The 15,745-nt window shown below is 44.1% G+C and overlaps 2 protein-coding genes across 15 annotated transcripts in view; one reads left to right on the top strand and one right to left on the bottom strand.

Moving 5' to 3' along the window:
* Nucleotides 1-8,992, bottom strand: part of Rab23 (RAB23, member RAS oncogene family) — a 43,394-nt gene extending 34,402 nt beyond the window's left edge. Inside the window, exons 1-2 of one of the 3 annotated variants that reach the window (XM_006993380.4) lie at nt 8,852-8,992; nt 1,732-1,828 (exon numbers count right to left, since the gene is read on the bottom strand). The gene's annotated coding sequence lies outside the window, so the exon portion shown is untranslated. Of the gene's footprint in view, nt 1-1,731; nt 1,829-8,621; nt 8,762-8,851 lie in introns of those variants that run through there. The other 2 variants (XM_042265616.2, XM_042265617.2) reach the window with 2 other exon arrangements.
* A 162-nt stretch (nt 8,993-9,154) lies between these two features.
* Prim2 (DNA primase subunit 2) overlaps nt 9,155-15,745 on the top strand; it is a 306,703-nt gene continuing 300,112 nt past the window's right edge. For 3 of the 12 annotated variants that reach the window (XM_076557989.1, XM_076557988.1, XM_076557977.1), the window contains exons 1-2: nt 9,155-9,226; nt 15,095-15,162. The gene's annotated coding sequence lies outside the window, so the exon portion shown is untranslated. Of the gene's footprint in view, nt 9,227-15,091; nt 15,163-15,745 lie in introns of all 12 variants that reach the window. The other 9 variants (XM_076557976.1, XM_076557981.1, XM_076557980.1 and 6 more) reach the window with 7 other exon arrangements.

Genomic DNA, 15,745 nt, shown 5'->3' with positions numbered 1-15,745 from the left:
GCACCTTTTCATTCTGAAATGCTCACTCAAAACCTTTGCTGCCTCAGCTCGGCTGTAACTGAAAAGCTTGGCTTTTTTGCTTTTCTCAGGTCAAGTTTCCTGCCCTTTTGGGCTCTCTGCAGCTCTTCACCCTTGCTCTCCCCAAGCGTTTCCCTCAGGGGACTCTGACCCACTGGCTTTTACTAACTTGAATAGACAGAGCTTAGAAGGGGTTTTTAGAAACTTGTTCCTGCCTCCTGCATTGCAGGGAGGATTGTTAAAGCTTGAAAGAACTAAGAGGTTTTGCTGTCTTAAGTTTGTTGTTTTCCCTTAGAGCTAATCACAGGTGGTCCCCATACTAATCTCTTCAGGTGATTCTAATTTTTGTCATCTCCCAGAAGGACAAATTTAGTTTTTAAGAGCTTTTGAAAAAGATTAAGGCTTTTTAGAGAGATTTTCCCCCCAAATTTTTCAAGAAAAGCTTTATAGTTTAAGAGAAAGGTTCCCCCCCCCCAGGAGAAAGACCAACATTACCCAAAACTCCCCAACTTTAAACTTTGACTTCTTACACCCCCATTTTTGCCTCAGGGAGAAATTACTTTCTCCTGCTGCTTGGACTTAGCATTTCAGCTGTCCCCAGGTCAAAAGCTTCCATAGGAAACTTTTTCTTCCCCATAAGCTCAAAGAAGAGCTTTTTTACTACCCGAAAAGCCCAAAGAAAGATTTTTCCCCCAGTTTGCTTTCAAAGCCCCCAAAGTTAGAAAATTGAAGAGTTTTTCTGTCTAGTTGCCTTACTTATTTTTTCCTACACAATCTTACACTTCTAAGTTTTTCCTCAACTATATTACTACCCTATACCTTATACTTATCACAGATAGAAATTGAGAAAGGGATAGAAGATAGAAAATTTTGACAGAAGAGAATTTCGCTGCAGCATCGGACATCCTTCCAGTCCGCTTTCCTTTTCTCTCGAGGATAAAACCCCTGCCTCACCAAAAATATATATATATAAAAATATATATATTCCATAACACCGGCATGCCTTTCCACTGGCAGAGCTGACTCAGCACTTTCACCAAAAACTCTGTATTAAAACTATTATTTTCCTTTATCTTTAGTCCCTATTACTTTGTCTTTAGTCCCTGTTCATTTGTCTCTAGTCCCCCCTTTTTTTGTCCTTGTCTTTAGTCCCTTTTTTCCCTTTTTCTTGAGTCCCTTTTTTTTCCTTTTTCTTTAGTCCCTGTTCACGGCGCCATTCTGTGGGGCGTTTACCCACCACCCCCACAGCTTCCCAGAGTTTTCTTGAGTGCGAGCAGCAGGAAATATTAGATAGAAGGATTTATAGCGGAGAATCTTGCGGAGATAAACAGATAGAAAATAAAGGATAGCCTCGAGAGGGCCTGGAACCTATTCCAACGGGCCCGGACTGTCTCTGGTCCAGGGTTTTTATAGAGACGCCAAGGGGTGGAGCAAAAGACCTCCTCCCCCAGCACAGCCAAGTGCAGGCCATCTCAGACACCTGCACTCAGGCCCGTGGTCCTGATCATCCTCTATTCGGACCTGCTGGGTAAAGCCACGAGGAACCCCAGAACGGGCTCCCACACAGCAGGTGAGGTGGCAAACGCCATTCTCCCAGCCCTCAGAAGGCCGACTGAGGCTGGAGGGCAGCTGCACGTGCCAGGCTGGCATGGGCTACGCGGTGAGACGGCATCTCAGAGAACCAAAGTGACAACACACAGCTCCGGTTCTTACCCAGATCTGACCTCCTTCATCCAGCTGCCGTGCACACTGGCTCGGTTCTAGGAAGTCAACTTCCCTTCCTCTACCTCACAATTCTTCACCCTAGAAGCTGTGAAGTTACAAAAAGGAAAAAAAAATCAATAATGTCTACAGCAAAACTGCAGCAAGAAAAACCTTGTATTTTATCCTTTTAAACATATATACTCAGCTAAGCAGTAGTGACACACACCTTTAATCCTAACATTCAGGAGGCAGAGGCAGGCAGATCTCTGTGAGTTTGAGGCTAGCCTGGTCTACAGAGTGAGTTTCAGGACAGCCAGGGCTACACAAAGAAACCCTGTCTTGTATGTACGTGTACACACACACACACACACACACACACACACACACACACACTCAATAAATATGCACACGCTGTTTCTCACTCAGTCTCTCCGCTACACAAATGACTCAGCAGTTATGAGTGCACCTTTACAATCCTGGGGACCAACCCTGAGATCCCAACACCTGTGTAACAGAGCGGGGTGTCTCCCACATACCTGCAACCCCAGATACAGGGAGGCTGAAGACAAAAGAACTGCTGGGGCTTGTTGGCTTACCGTCTAGCTAAGAAAATGAAAGTCTCCGGTTCCGAGAGAGGTCCTCCCTCAAAGTGACAGGTGGGGAATGATACAGAAGTACACCTGACGCCCTCATCTGGCCTCTGTGCATGCACACAGACACTTGAACACACACTCCCAAGTGCACAGATACACATGCACAAAAATAAATAATAATATAAATATATAGACTTCAGAGACACTTCTGATAGTCCGGACATTTTTTGTTCCAGTCTCCAAGCATAACTAAAATCTCTGCACTTTACATAAAGGGCACATAGGCCTCTGAAAAACAGAGAGGACAATGGGCTATAAGCTGCAGACACAAGGAACAGAATAAAAGTGAATTCACTTTGAGTTCTTTTTCTCTTTCATTTCTCAGACTAGATTATGAAGAAGTCAAATAATCAACAAACAAGAAGACCTCAATAAAAGGCTACTCTCTTTAGCCACAGGACCAGGAAGGGGGTAGCTGAGCAAGAAGCCAAGACAGGAAACACACCCTCATGACGACACCGCAGTGCCAAAGGCCGACTTACAACTCGGATGGGAAGAGAAGCAGGTGTCCCTTTCCACCCACACCACCACCCTGCATCTTAGAGACCACACAGGGAACTGAGATGCCCACTCCATCCACCAGGTCTCGTTGCTCACCACCTTTACATCTCTTTTTTGGAAGGAAGGGGGTACAGAGGAGGCCTATTAGAAAGCTTCACCTTTCACCATCCCTCAGAGGCAATGAGGTCATCTTCCCACCCACTGCAGCGTCAGTGGGGACCACGGGAGGAACAGTACTACAAAGTGCCTCTCCTCCTCCCGAAAAGGACAAACCCGGTGGGTGTCATCATGGGTGCCTCTTAACAGGGCATCCCTTCCCACCCTCAGTTTCGATGGAAGACAAGTCTTAGTTAAGACAGACACATAGACGAATCAGAGTTTACAAGTGAAAATAACTGTAACAGAAGGCTCAATGGAGAGACTCAACGGCAGAACAGGGAGAATGGAGGGAGGAAACGGAAACTTGATCATACAGTAGAAAATAGCCAATCCGAACAACACGGCACACTACAGGGGGAAAAAAGACAGAGCGTCAAAGACCTGAAGAACTAAGAGAAAAAAAAAACTATTGGTATCACCAGAGTTAGGACAAGGAAGAGCAAAAGGATAGGGCTGAGAGGCAATGGAAAAAAATAAAGACTGAAATACCCCAAAATTTAGAAAAAAAACCCCACAAATTCAAAGAAGCTAACTGAAACAAGGCAGACAAACCTAACAAAATCCAGACCCAAAACATACATATTTGCCAACTGAAGACACACCTTCAAAGCACTGAAAGACAGTGAGTTTGGTTTTTTATCACACTGTGTGGGAGGGGTGGGATCTTTTAGGGCAGAAGTAGGGGGCATGTTTTTATGCACAGGCCCTGGGTTCAACCCCCCAATATCACACCCTCCTGCCACTGACTGGGATTAGGAAGTGTGGCTTTCTTGGAAGAAGTGTGCCACCATACCGACTACAGAGATATCAGATAACAACATCAACCATAAGGGCCAAGAGAAAGAGCACAACCCTTTGTGGGTGCCGAAAGAAATGATCTGTCAGCACAGAGCCACATCCCAGTGAAATCCTTCAGGAGTGAAAGAGGAGGCAGGCCAGTTTCTGATCAGGAAAAACTGAGACCATCTGCAGTCTGCCCAAGAGAACAAAAAGAAGTTCCTGAGACAGACTTCAAAAGGATGAACATGGTAGATATAAAAATTCTGTGAAATGCAACAGCCTTCTAGTCTCTTTCTTTACAATGTATGTGAAGAAAATAATTAAGATAATTATAATAAGATAAAGGAATATAAAAAGAGGTCTTATACTGGAACTGACAAAATGCTAACTCCAATACGCTTTGACTTACACACATATATACGTATACACACACACACACACACACACACACACACACACACACACACACACACACATAGTATACAGACATATGTGCAGGCCAAACGCTCATTAACATTTCTTTTAAGCCGGGCGGTGGTGGCGCACGCCTTTAATCCCAGCACTCGGGAGGCAGAGCCCCGGATCTCTGTGAGTTCGAGGCCAGCCTGGGCTACCAAGTGAGTTCCAGGAAAAGGCGCAAAGCTACACAGAGAAACCCTGTCTCGAAAAAACAAAAAACAAAAAAAAAAAAAAAAAAAAAACATTTCTTTTAAAGAAAGGATTAGAGTGCACTGAGTATATGATTTACCAAGATAGACCATATTCTGAGCCATCAAAGAATACTGCTGTGAGACTGCGTCTCCTCAGAATGTCAGAGGATACATTCATAGAATTTCACCAAGTGGCCACCTACAGATGAGCGAGGCAACGGCAGCACCAGCAGACATGCTACCATAGACTGAGAAAGTGCACACGGTGTCAACCCTACGCAGAGGACTACAGGCAACTAAGGAACGCTGAGAGCGGGAGAAACAGTTTCACCGAGAGGAGGGCACACCAACCGGTCATCCAACATCAAATGGTCAGCACCGGAAACAAAGGCATACAAGGGACATGACATGGACTGAGCAGGTTATATTTAGACACACGTAGCAATAATTAAATAAAGAGAAGCCATGAATTTGAAAGAGAGCAGGATGGGTTACATGGGAAGGTCCAGAGGGAGGAAAGAGAATGGTAAATGATGTAATTATAATCTTAAAAATAAAATATATACATATTTTGAAAAGTGTCAACAAATCTAAAATACTGAAATCCATACAGTGTATTCACTGAACATAATAAACTCACACCAGAAACCAGTGACAGAATGAATAGGGAAACCTTGGTATTTTGAAATGAAAAACACGTTTCTAAGGGATTCAGCGATCACAGAAGCTTAGAGAAAAGTAAGTCACTGGGTGTGGCCTGTAATCCCAGCACTTGTTGGAGCTGAGGCAGGAAGACCCTGAGTCTGAGGCCAGCCTAGGCTATATGGCTAGACCCTGTCTCTCTCTATAATATATATAATATCTAAAATATTATAAATATGCAAGCATAATAGAAAAGTCAACATGGAACTCTGTGGGAGGCAGCTACGGCAGTGCAGAACAAAGCTCCATTAGGTAAGAGTGTTCGTCTTAATAACCTAAGCCTTAACCCGGCGGCGGGGCAGCCACAGAGCTAACCACTCACAGCCACAGAGCTAACCACTCAGGAGGCCACAGCAGGACAGCAAGCTCCCGGCCTGCCTGAGACCACCCCAGCCACTTACCAAGACACTATCTCACAATGAAAAGTAAAAAGAAGGCTGGGTATGCAGATCAGGGGCACAGCACTTGCCCAGCAGGCCTAAGGCCCCAGAATCATCATAAAATAAAGTCGGAGGAAACTGCACTGTCTAATTTTAAAACCGTGTAATCCGAAATCAAGAAGGTTCGATACCGGCTAGAGAAGATCCACATGCCTGTGCGGCAGAGGAGAAGGCTCACAAATGCAAAGCTTCACCTTATGCAGTTAACTTAAAATGCACCACCACATAGGCACAGTTACTACAACTTTTAAGAGCAAGTCTATAGAAGAGTATATTCCTGACTGGGTTTAAAGAGTTCTTAGTCAGGAAACCAGAAGATACAACATGAGTGGGAAACCAGTAAACTAGATACAAAATTAAAAAACACAGGGCGCTCTTCAGTGGTTCTCAACCTGTGGGTTGCAACCCCTTCGACAAATGTCTATCTCCAAAAAGCATTTACATTACAATTTATAACAGTAGTAAAATTATAGTTATGAAGTAGCAACGAAAATAATTTTATGGTTGAGGGTCACCACAACATGAAGAACTGTATTAAAGGGTGGCAGCATTAGGAAGGGTGAGAACCACTGTACAAGCAAGTAAGAGAGCGTGCTACACAAGACTTAAATTCAATACCCGGATCCCACGGTGGAAGGAGAGAACTGGCTCCTGGAAGCTGTCTTCTGACCTCCACACGTGCACGTGACATGTGCACACCCCCCACACATACACATTTCATCACAATAATACAATTTCAAGACGTAAAAACATTAACCAGGCATGGTTGCACACACCTGTAATCCCAGTATTTGGAAGGTGAGCCAGGAGGATCAGAACCTCAAGTTCATCCTCGGGCCAGAGTGAGTTCCGGGCCAGTATGGGCTAAAGAGAAAGTCTCAAACCAACCAAACCAAACCACCTAAACAACAACAAAGAACCAGCCCAGAAGGTGGTGCCCACCCGAGATTCCTGCACTTTCGAGGCTGAACACAGGAGAGCAACAAGGTCAAGACTACACTTGTGTACACATTTTGAGGACCCTTTCTCAAAAGTAAAGAAATAAATATAAACATTTGTTGTTTCAAACGATGATGAATAAGGAAGGCAATGAATAGACAAGACACCATCTAGGAAAAAAACACTTTTAAAATACGGATCTGACATGACTGGTATCTAGAGCTTCAGAAGGAACCCTCAGGCTCAACACAAGAACATGCAACCAAGTTAAAAAAACGAGCAAAAGACACAGACAGCAGACACACAAGCGTGTGCATGGCACGTGAGTACGCAGACAGACATTCAATAACTGTGGCTATGAGTTAAAGGCCCATGATTCCCGATGACATCCCAGGGTGTGTGTGGGTAAGCAGAAGAGAGGAGGAGCGACTGAACCGGCAGGAATGCAAAGTGACAGGGCCACTGTGGAGAATGGTTTTCACGGCGGAAGATACTACAACCCAAGAGCTGATGTCCTGTATAATCCCCAAACATCACACAACTCAATACCCTACAGAACTAAAAACTGAAGTTCCACACAAAACTCTGTGGAACACACACACACACACACACACACCCCAATCTATGGCCATACCATCCTGATCATGTCTCATCTCAGAAGCTAGGCAGGTTGGATCTGGTTAGTACTTGGATGGGAGATTTGCTTGCTTTCATTTTAGTACATATTGATGTATTAGTGTTTTGCCTGCGTGTCTGTGTGAAGGCATCACCAGATTCCCTACAACTGCAGCTATAGGCAGTTGTGAGCCGCCATGTGGGTGTGGGGATCTAACCGAGGTCCTCTGCAAGAACAGCCAGTGCTCTTAACCAGTGAGCCATCTCTCCAGCCCTATCACATCTACATACATAATCACCTAAAACTGAAAACTACCCCAAATGTCCTTCAATGGGTGGATAATATAATTAGATATATCTGGCACATCCACCTAATTAAACACTACTTAGCAATAAAAACGGAGGGGGGATTATCCATACAGGAAACAATGTGGGAACAGACAATTGGCTCAATAGCACAGTGTTTGCCTAACTTGACAAAGCCCTGGATTCCATGCCTAACACCACACACACACCTGGCATAGTAGCACATATCTGTAATCCCAGCACCTGGGATGTAGAGGTGGAAAAATCATAACCTCATGGCTATCCTTGGCTAGTGAAGCAAGTCTGAGTCTAGTGTGAGCCACCTGAGATCTTGTCTCAAAGATAGATAGATAGATAGATAGATAGATAGATAGATAGACAGTCTCCAAAATAACCAATATGGATGCACCTTGAATCGCAAGGGCATTATATTTAGTCACTGAAAAAGTTATCAACATCCCAAACTGTTACACTTAAATGACATTCTGAAAGCATCAGTAACTCCGAGGAATCAAGAATAAGAAGTATGATATAAAGAGACAAGAGGTTTTAATAGACAGTAGGACCGACTTTATAGCCTGACTGCATTGGTGATTACATGAAACTAAAACTCCAAAAGTTTTTTTTTTTTAAATCATTTGAAAGTTAAAAAATAATAAAACTTAAACAAAGACGTGAGAACAGTTTATAGCTCTGGGAATTACTGCTGAGATTCTCAGAAACTAGAATTAAAACATTGCATCCCAGCATGCAGGAGGAAGAGGCAAGTGGATCTCTGGCTTTGAGGCCAGCCTGTCTACATAGCAAGTTCCAGGTCAGCCAAGCCAATATGGTGAGACCCTGTCCCAAATTACACACATTAAAAAACAAAAATAAAAAAAACTGCATCAAAATAATCATGTTCTTAGAAAGGCACAATTCTGAATTAAAAACTGACAGTAATTATAAATATCCTTCCCTCTCAACCTAAATCACTTGGCAACCAATACAGTCTTTCGCCTTAGCAAAGGATGGGTCAACTTAACTAAGTAACGGGTTGCTGGGTTTGGTTTTTACGTCGGGCAACAGCCTGTGCGTTTGCAAAAAGCACAGAATTGCTCTTGCCGCGCAGCCCTGTGCGGACCCTGCCTCGCCCGCCAGAGTGAAGTTCTTACACACTCGAGTTCCTGCTCCAGGGAAACCACGGCGACGGACCGAGCGGCGGGCGGCGGCCGGGAGCGATGGCACGGAGCGGTCCAGCCCGTCCGCGCGCGGGCTGTCCCCACGAGAACCGGGGAGGAGTGCGCCGCCCGCCGCAGCCCCGGTCCCCGCCCACAGCGACTTCCCGGCCCCGCCACCCGGGAGCCCGCAGCCCCCGAGCCGAGGCCGCGCAGGCCGCACTCACCTCCTGCCCGCAGCCCGGAACCCTCGGCACCGAGCCCGCAGCCCGGAACCTGGAACCCGCAGCACCGAGCCCGGAACCCACAGCCCGCAGCACCGAGCCCGGCTCCTCCCCGCGGACGCCTCGCACCCGCTCCGCTCTTGCAGAACGGTTATGGTTTTTCTGGCGAACTTTATTAGGAATCCCGATGCACGGAGACACACTCCTCGCCCACTCCGGCTGGGATGAAGGGCGCGCCCGGCTCCCGCCCGCCACGCAGAAGAGCATGCGCCACCTCGACTGCGCATGCTCCCCCGCGCCGGCCCCGCCCTGCGCTGGCGGTGAAAGAGCGGGCTGGGTTTGCAGAGCCTCAGGCCTTTGGTACCCAAGGAGACCAAGGTGAGCAGGATGTGCAAACCTGCTGATGGGAGTTCTCCGTTTCCCTTTCAGGAGCCCCACAAGTCTGCCACTAACTGGGACGCACCTGGTAGCATCGGAGTGGTAGAGTGAGCCAAACAATCTTGAGTGAAGACGAACTCATGCAGCTCGCAGGGTATGACTGGACAAAATAGAAGTCTGAGATGCTTAACCATCTGGAATCAACCGGCAAATGAAAAGGCCCTGCCAAAAGCAATCCAAACGGGCTTCAAACGTGGTGTGAGAGAACATGTCTGTGATCCTAGGACCCCAGATGGTGGGAAGAAGATCAGGAAGTCAAGGTCATCCTGAATGACAAGAGACCCCGTCTCAAAGAAAATAAACGTGTTTCCGTTGCTTCTATATACCTCAGAATAAAACAGAAAATGGTGACCTAAAACACCAAGTGTTGACAAGCACGTGACATAACTGAATTTGATTGTGGTGCTGAAGCAACTTCTTTGAAAAACAAGGACAGTTTGTTACAGTTGTGCACTCTGTGACCCATAGGTCCTTGGTCACACAACCGATAGGAACTGTACTTGTGATGTACAGGCAGACAGGTGTCAGAAGAAGGTGTCATGGCTGCTCCTGTCCTAATGGTCCTCAAATGGGAATAACCCAAAAGACCATCAACAGACAATCAGTCATGACTAGACCATCAATATTGTGTAATGGAAACACTGCACAGTAATACAAAGGATCCTCTGAAACTGTAGACAACAACACAGAAAATGACAGAAACTTACAGTTGAACATAAAATGCTAGACACAAAAGTACACGTTACACGTTAAGTCCATTTTTTTTCTCCTTCCTTTTTGGTTTTGTTTTGTATGTGTGTATGTTTGTGGGCTTTTGGTGTTTGTAGAGACAGGGTCTGGCTATATATCTGAGGCTGGCCAGGTACTTGCAGCTAAGGCTGGATTTTAACTCACCATCCTCCTGTGCCAACCTCTTGAGGGCTGGAATTACAAGACTGTGTCATCATGCCTAGTGTCCAGTTCATTTCTGCTGTCAACTCAAAACTCTTGACACGAAAAGTTCTCCGAACTAAAAGGTTTGTGCAGTTTGTGCATTACAGATGGGGGAAAAAAAAGAGCCCCACCAGTCGCAGCAGAGCTAGATAAAAGTAAGGACCTCCAAGTCGAAAGCATTAAAATGAAACTTTGACAAGGAAAACCTACATCGGCCATAGCTAGACAGCCTGTACGATCCATTTTTGCTCCAGGCACATCCTAGACAGAATGCAGTGGTCATTGCAGTCCTATGGTTTTGAGTCAGCATTTCAACTTTCATTCAAGAATGTGGAAGAGCCCTGGCTCGAGCCCACAGCAGTTAGCTATTAACTTCCCTCACTGCCCCTTGCCCAGACTCGAACCTCCTCTATCCTCCAGCCCTTGTAATTAAATATAGGACATCCTGCAATTTTTCACTATAAAGAACCAAAACGGAAAGACTGAGATGCTGGAAGTTAAGGTGATGTGCAAGGACTTGTGATGTGATGTGCAAGGACTTGTGACCGAATGAAGGGGCTTCCCGGGTGCTGGGAAGGTAATCTCTGTTAATCTTGTTGCTAGTAATGTGTGTGTATATTTGTGTATTTGTGAATGTTCAAACTGTACTTTCTATAAACCCAGGGCCTCATTCATGTTAGCCAAGCATTCTACCTTTATGCAATAATGAAACTCAAGCTCTACTCTCATCCATATTTTTTTTCTGTATGAGAATTATACTTCACATACAGTAATTTTGAAGTGAAAATTTTCAAATTTAAAAATGAGAGATTATTTATCCATGATAAAAATAATTTTTGAGCCATAAATGCCGAGCACTGGTAAGTTTAGCTCTAGGATTTGGTTGGAAATTTTTAACCTTTTTAAAAAATAATTTGCTTAATTTTATTTTATGGACATTGGTTGTGAAAGTGTCAGATCCCCTGGAACTGGAGTTACAGACAGTTGTGAGCTGCCATGTGGGTGCTGGGAATTGAACCCTGGTCCTCTGGAAGAGCAGCCAATGATACTCTTAACTGCTGAGCCATCTCTCCAGCCCCCAGTTTTTACCTCTTTTATGAAGTAAAATTGGAATTTACTAAGAAAAGGTTTAAGTATAGACGGGCATTAAAGGAGAGAGAAGCTTAAGGAAAGGACAGTGTGACAGTTTGTGTTAAGTGTCAGCTTGACAAAACCTCAAATTGCATGGGAGATGGGCCTCTGGGCACATCTGTGAGGAATTGTCTTGATGACGTTAATGAGTTGGGAAACCCTACCCACGGTGGTGGCACTGGTCCCTGGCTGGATATCTGCACTATATAACCAAAGAAAGGAAGCCGAGATGGTTGACTCAATGCACCAGCTGATTCAAGCTCCTGCCTTTGATTTTTACCACCATGGATTATATAGCCTTTAACTGTGAGCCCAAAATAAATCTTATCTCCCTTAAGTTCCTTCTATCCACAGCAACAGGAAAAGAGACTAAGACGGTATTACAGATCACAGTGACACACTACTGTAATCCTAACTCCCAGGAGGCAGAGGCAGGAGGATTGCTTCAGATTTGAGGCCAACCTGGTCTACATAACAAGTTCCAGTCCAAACAGGATTATGTCTCAAAATAAAATAGTAAACGAGTGAGTAAATAATGAAAGAAAATGATAGCATTACGTGCCCTAGAATAATGAAAGACTTTTCAGAAAGGTCTTGAAGTTTTTGTTTAAGTGTCATAATAGTACATATATATGACTTTGATGGCCTTGAAGTCATGTTTTTTAAATCATTTAAAGGATTAGACTAAGTGTTTGGGTTTTTTTGGTTTGGGTTTTCTTGGTTTTTGCAAATGAAATCCCAGGGTGGGTTCAGGGGTGCTTTGGATTACATTACAGAGTGAGGAGAGAAGAACAGGGCAAAGGGGTCCAAGAAATCCTCACTACATCAGGATCACAACTGTGAGAACAATGAGTCCCACTTCATAGTAAGAGCCCGGGGACTCACGGTAGCGAAAGTGAGTTTAATCTTCCAAAGTTACAAGGCTGGGCATCAGCCTAGAACAGCAGGTACGCTGATTGAGCGCCAAGAAGGGCTTTTGAACACTGATCACCCTTCCTCCCTGTCCTCTTACTGAGCACTCTGGAAGGCACAGTCTTGCAGATCATGGAGGACTCACCATTCACTCCTGCATTTCCCCCTTCCTCCATAAGATCCATGCATTGATTTCCTCTCTCTGCTTTACATCCTGTTCGTTTGAAAGCCTCTCAGGCACACGCCATTGCAGGCAAGCTTGGCTATTAGTCATTTTCTACTCCAAGCCCTTAGTTTAGCCCAGTGGGTAGCTTAGCAGGGTTTGGGGTGGAGCATAACTAGACTAGGAAGCATTAACAGGCAATGTTCTCTGTTCACTTGGAGCTGGAGCGAAGATGGCTCAAGGCAACTTTGAAAACAAACCCTCAGATTTTATTTTACAAAAAGATATTAAGACATATTTTCACTGTAAAGAAGTAATCTTTTTTGTGAAATTTTATTTATTCTCAGCCAATCAGGGTGAGGGAGCCCTTTCCTGTCCCATGTCAATTTTCCTTCTTTTTATCTTGCTTTGATTTCTTCTAAGATTTTGATCCCTTGATTTCAAGGATTGATGAGGGCCAGCATTCTTTTTTTTCTAAAACTTCTTCAGGCTGAATAGGAATGTAGACCTGTGATGATCTGAATGAGAATGGGTCCCCTAGGCTCACATGCTTTAATGCTTGGTCCTCTGTTGGTGGAACTGTTTGAGAATAATTAGGAGGTCTGTCCTTGTTGGAGTAGGTGTGGTCTTGTTCGAGTAGGTGTGACACTGGGGATGGGCTTTAAATTTTCAAAAGATGAAGTGCAATTCCCAGGGTTCTTTCTCTGCATCCTGCTTACAGATCTAGATGTGAACTCTCAGCTCTTCCTGCCATCATGCCTTTGCTCCGCCATCATGGACACCTAACCCTCTGAACCGATAATCCCACTTAAACAGTTTCTTTTGTATGTTGCCTTGGAAAAGCAACTAAGATAGTACCCTATGCATGGACCACACACTTCAAACTGTCTGATTTAAGGGAGACACAGGAAGGTCTTAGCTTGGAAGTTAGAGGATTATGATTTGACTGGAATCGGGAAGAAAAGATGTCATTTTTGAGGATACCAAACCACATGAACAATAAAGTTTACAAAGATTATTCTGTTAAATCCTCAGAGTAACACGTCAGAGAAGAGGACTTTTCCTGTCATGAACTTCTTGAGAACTGTGATGCTAGTGAATTGTGACACTTGGCACAGCTATGAGCTGATCCAGCTCTTCTTCTTCTTCTTCTTCTTCTTCTTCTTCTTCTTCTTCTTCTTCTTCTTCTTCTTCTTCTTCTTCTTCTTCTTCTTCTTCTTCTTCTTCTTTTGGTTTTTCGAGACAGGGTTTCTCTGTGTTGCTTTGCACCTTTCCTGGAACTCGCTTCGGAGACCAGGCTGGCCTTGAACTCACAGAGATCCACCTGCCTCTGCCTCCCAAGTACTGGGATTAAAGCCACCACCGCCCGGCCAGCTCTTCTTATCCACAAGCTTCACGGTGCTTTCTGCAGCCAGGGTGACAAACACAACATGGAGCAGTTGAAACTGAAGAAGACAGAAACACAAGAGAAAAATCTTCTGCCCTCACAATAAACAATGGACCAGGAGAAATGAGCAGGCGAGTTGTGACAAGGAGGGAGCTCTGATATGCAAGACTGCCTTCTTCTGCTAATCTGGTCCCCTATTTAACCTTGTAAAAATGTAAAGAGCAAGTTTAAGTAGCTGTACCGCCCCTTTCACATCACCGGGAACCACAGTCATGCCTGACTCTACCACCTGCCGGTCTGTGTGACAGGAAGACTTCCACATCTGTAGAAGAAGAACCTGGCCAGAGGTGGTGAAATCGAGAGTAAGATCTAAAATGGTCGAAGATATCTGACCAGCAGCAGAATGCAGTTTAATCAGAGTGTCGTTTTTATTCAAATGATTTTAATTATTGGAATGCAAAGACTTTAATATGCAAATTAAAAAACCTATAAAAAAACTTAAGGCATAATCTGTCAATGGTTTAATTTGGGTATCAAATCTTGAAGAACTAAGGACACATTGCCTGAGTTGTCAGGTGTATGTACACATCTGTAACAGGCTTCTTCTTTTGGGCCACCACCGGCTCCCAAATCGTGACATGGAGACTTATTGTTAATTATGAATGCCTTATTGTAGCTCTTATCTTAATCTGTTTCTCTTTATCTACACTTTGCCTCGGTGCCTTTTACCTCCTCTCTCTCTCTCTCTCTCTCTCTACTCCTTTCACTGCTTCTCATGTCTGGCTGGCAGCTGCCTGGCTTCTGACCCTGGGCATCTTCCATCTCCCTCTCCTTTTCCCTCCATCTCCTCCTCCTTCTATTCTCTCTCCTACTTTGTCTCTCTGTCCGCCAGCCCTGCCTAGCCATCCTCTGCCTAGCTATTGGCTATTCATCTCTTTAATAGACCATTCAGGTGCCTTAGGAAGGCAAGGTGAATCAGCCACACATCTTTACATAATTGAACAAATGCAGCATAAACAAATGCAACACATCTTTGCCTAGTTAAACAAATGTAACACACCTTTACATAGTTAAATATTCCACAGCACACATCACTCTAGTTTTGGAGTTTTTAAACTTTTGTTTATCTTTCTCTTGCATGGCAGAGTCTTTACTTTTAAAGGATATCATTAGACCAAATAATAACAGGTAACAAGTTCTTGAGTCATATTATATAGTAACTTTAACATAAATGGTGAGACTAAAGAGAAGTACTCATGTTCATTATTCTAATCCTCAGCAGGAATGGACCAATTTAAACTGGCTGCTGCCTAATGCAAGATACAATAACTATTTCTACTGCTTCAGAAAGTAAGTATGGTGGTTAAACTTTGTTGTCAACTGATGGTATTTGGAAACACCATGGAAGCAAATCTCTGGGCATGTGTGATGGTTTATATTGATTGTCAGTTACACAGGATATAAAATCACTTTGGAGACAAATCTTTGGGCATATTTGTGAGAGATTTTCTAGAACAAGTCAACTGAGTTTGAAGACCTAGCCTCCTAGTCAGAATTAAAAGGAAAAAGTGAGCCAAGCACGAGCTGTATCTCTTCCTCACTGCAGATGTAGCATTAGTTGGATGTTATCAAGCTATCCTTTGGGCTGGTGCTCTCCAAGGTACATGATTTTAAGTTCTAGATTGTAAACGTTGAAAATTAATAGCAGTGAACTCAGGGCCAATTGGTCTTATTATATAATAATAAGTAGTCATCTGTGTCTTGTGTACTTACGTTAATTTGTGTGTCAGGGGTGATGATGGAGGTTCATCTCTAAAAAATCAACGGCTTGTACAAAACAAAGTGAGGAGAGTACTGAGATTTAGGACTGAATTCACCAAATTAAAAGGCAGTTGTTCTTATTGCAAATGTATTGTCTCTTTAGTGTCTTTGT

The sequence above is a fragment of the Peromyscus maniculatus genome, chromosome 21 (genome assembly GCF_049852395.1).
Source record: "Peromyscus maniculatus bairdii isolate BWxNUB_F1_BW_parent chromosome 21, HU_Pman_BW_mat_3.1, whole genome shotgun sequence".
Lineage (NCBI taxonomy): Eukaryota > Metazoa > Chordata > Mammalia > Rodentia > Cricetidae > Peromyscus > Peromyscus maniculatus.
This window is presented reverse-complemented; position numbering and strand designations above follow the sequence as displayed.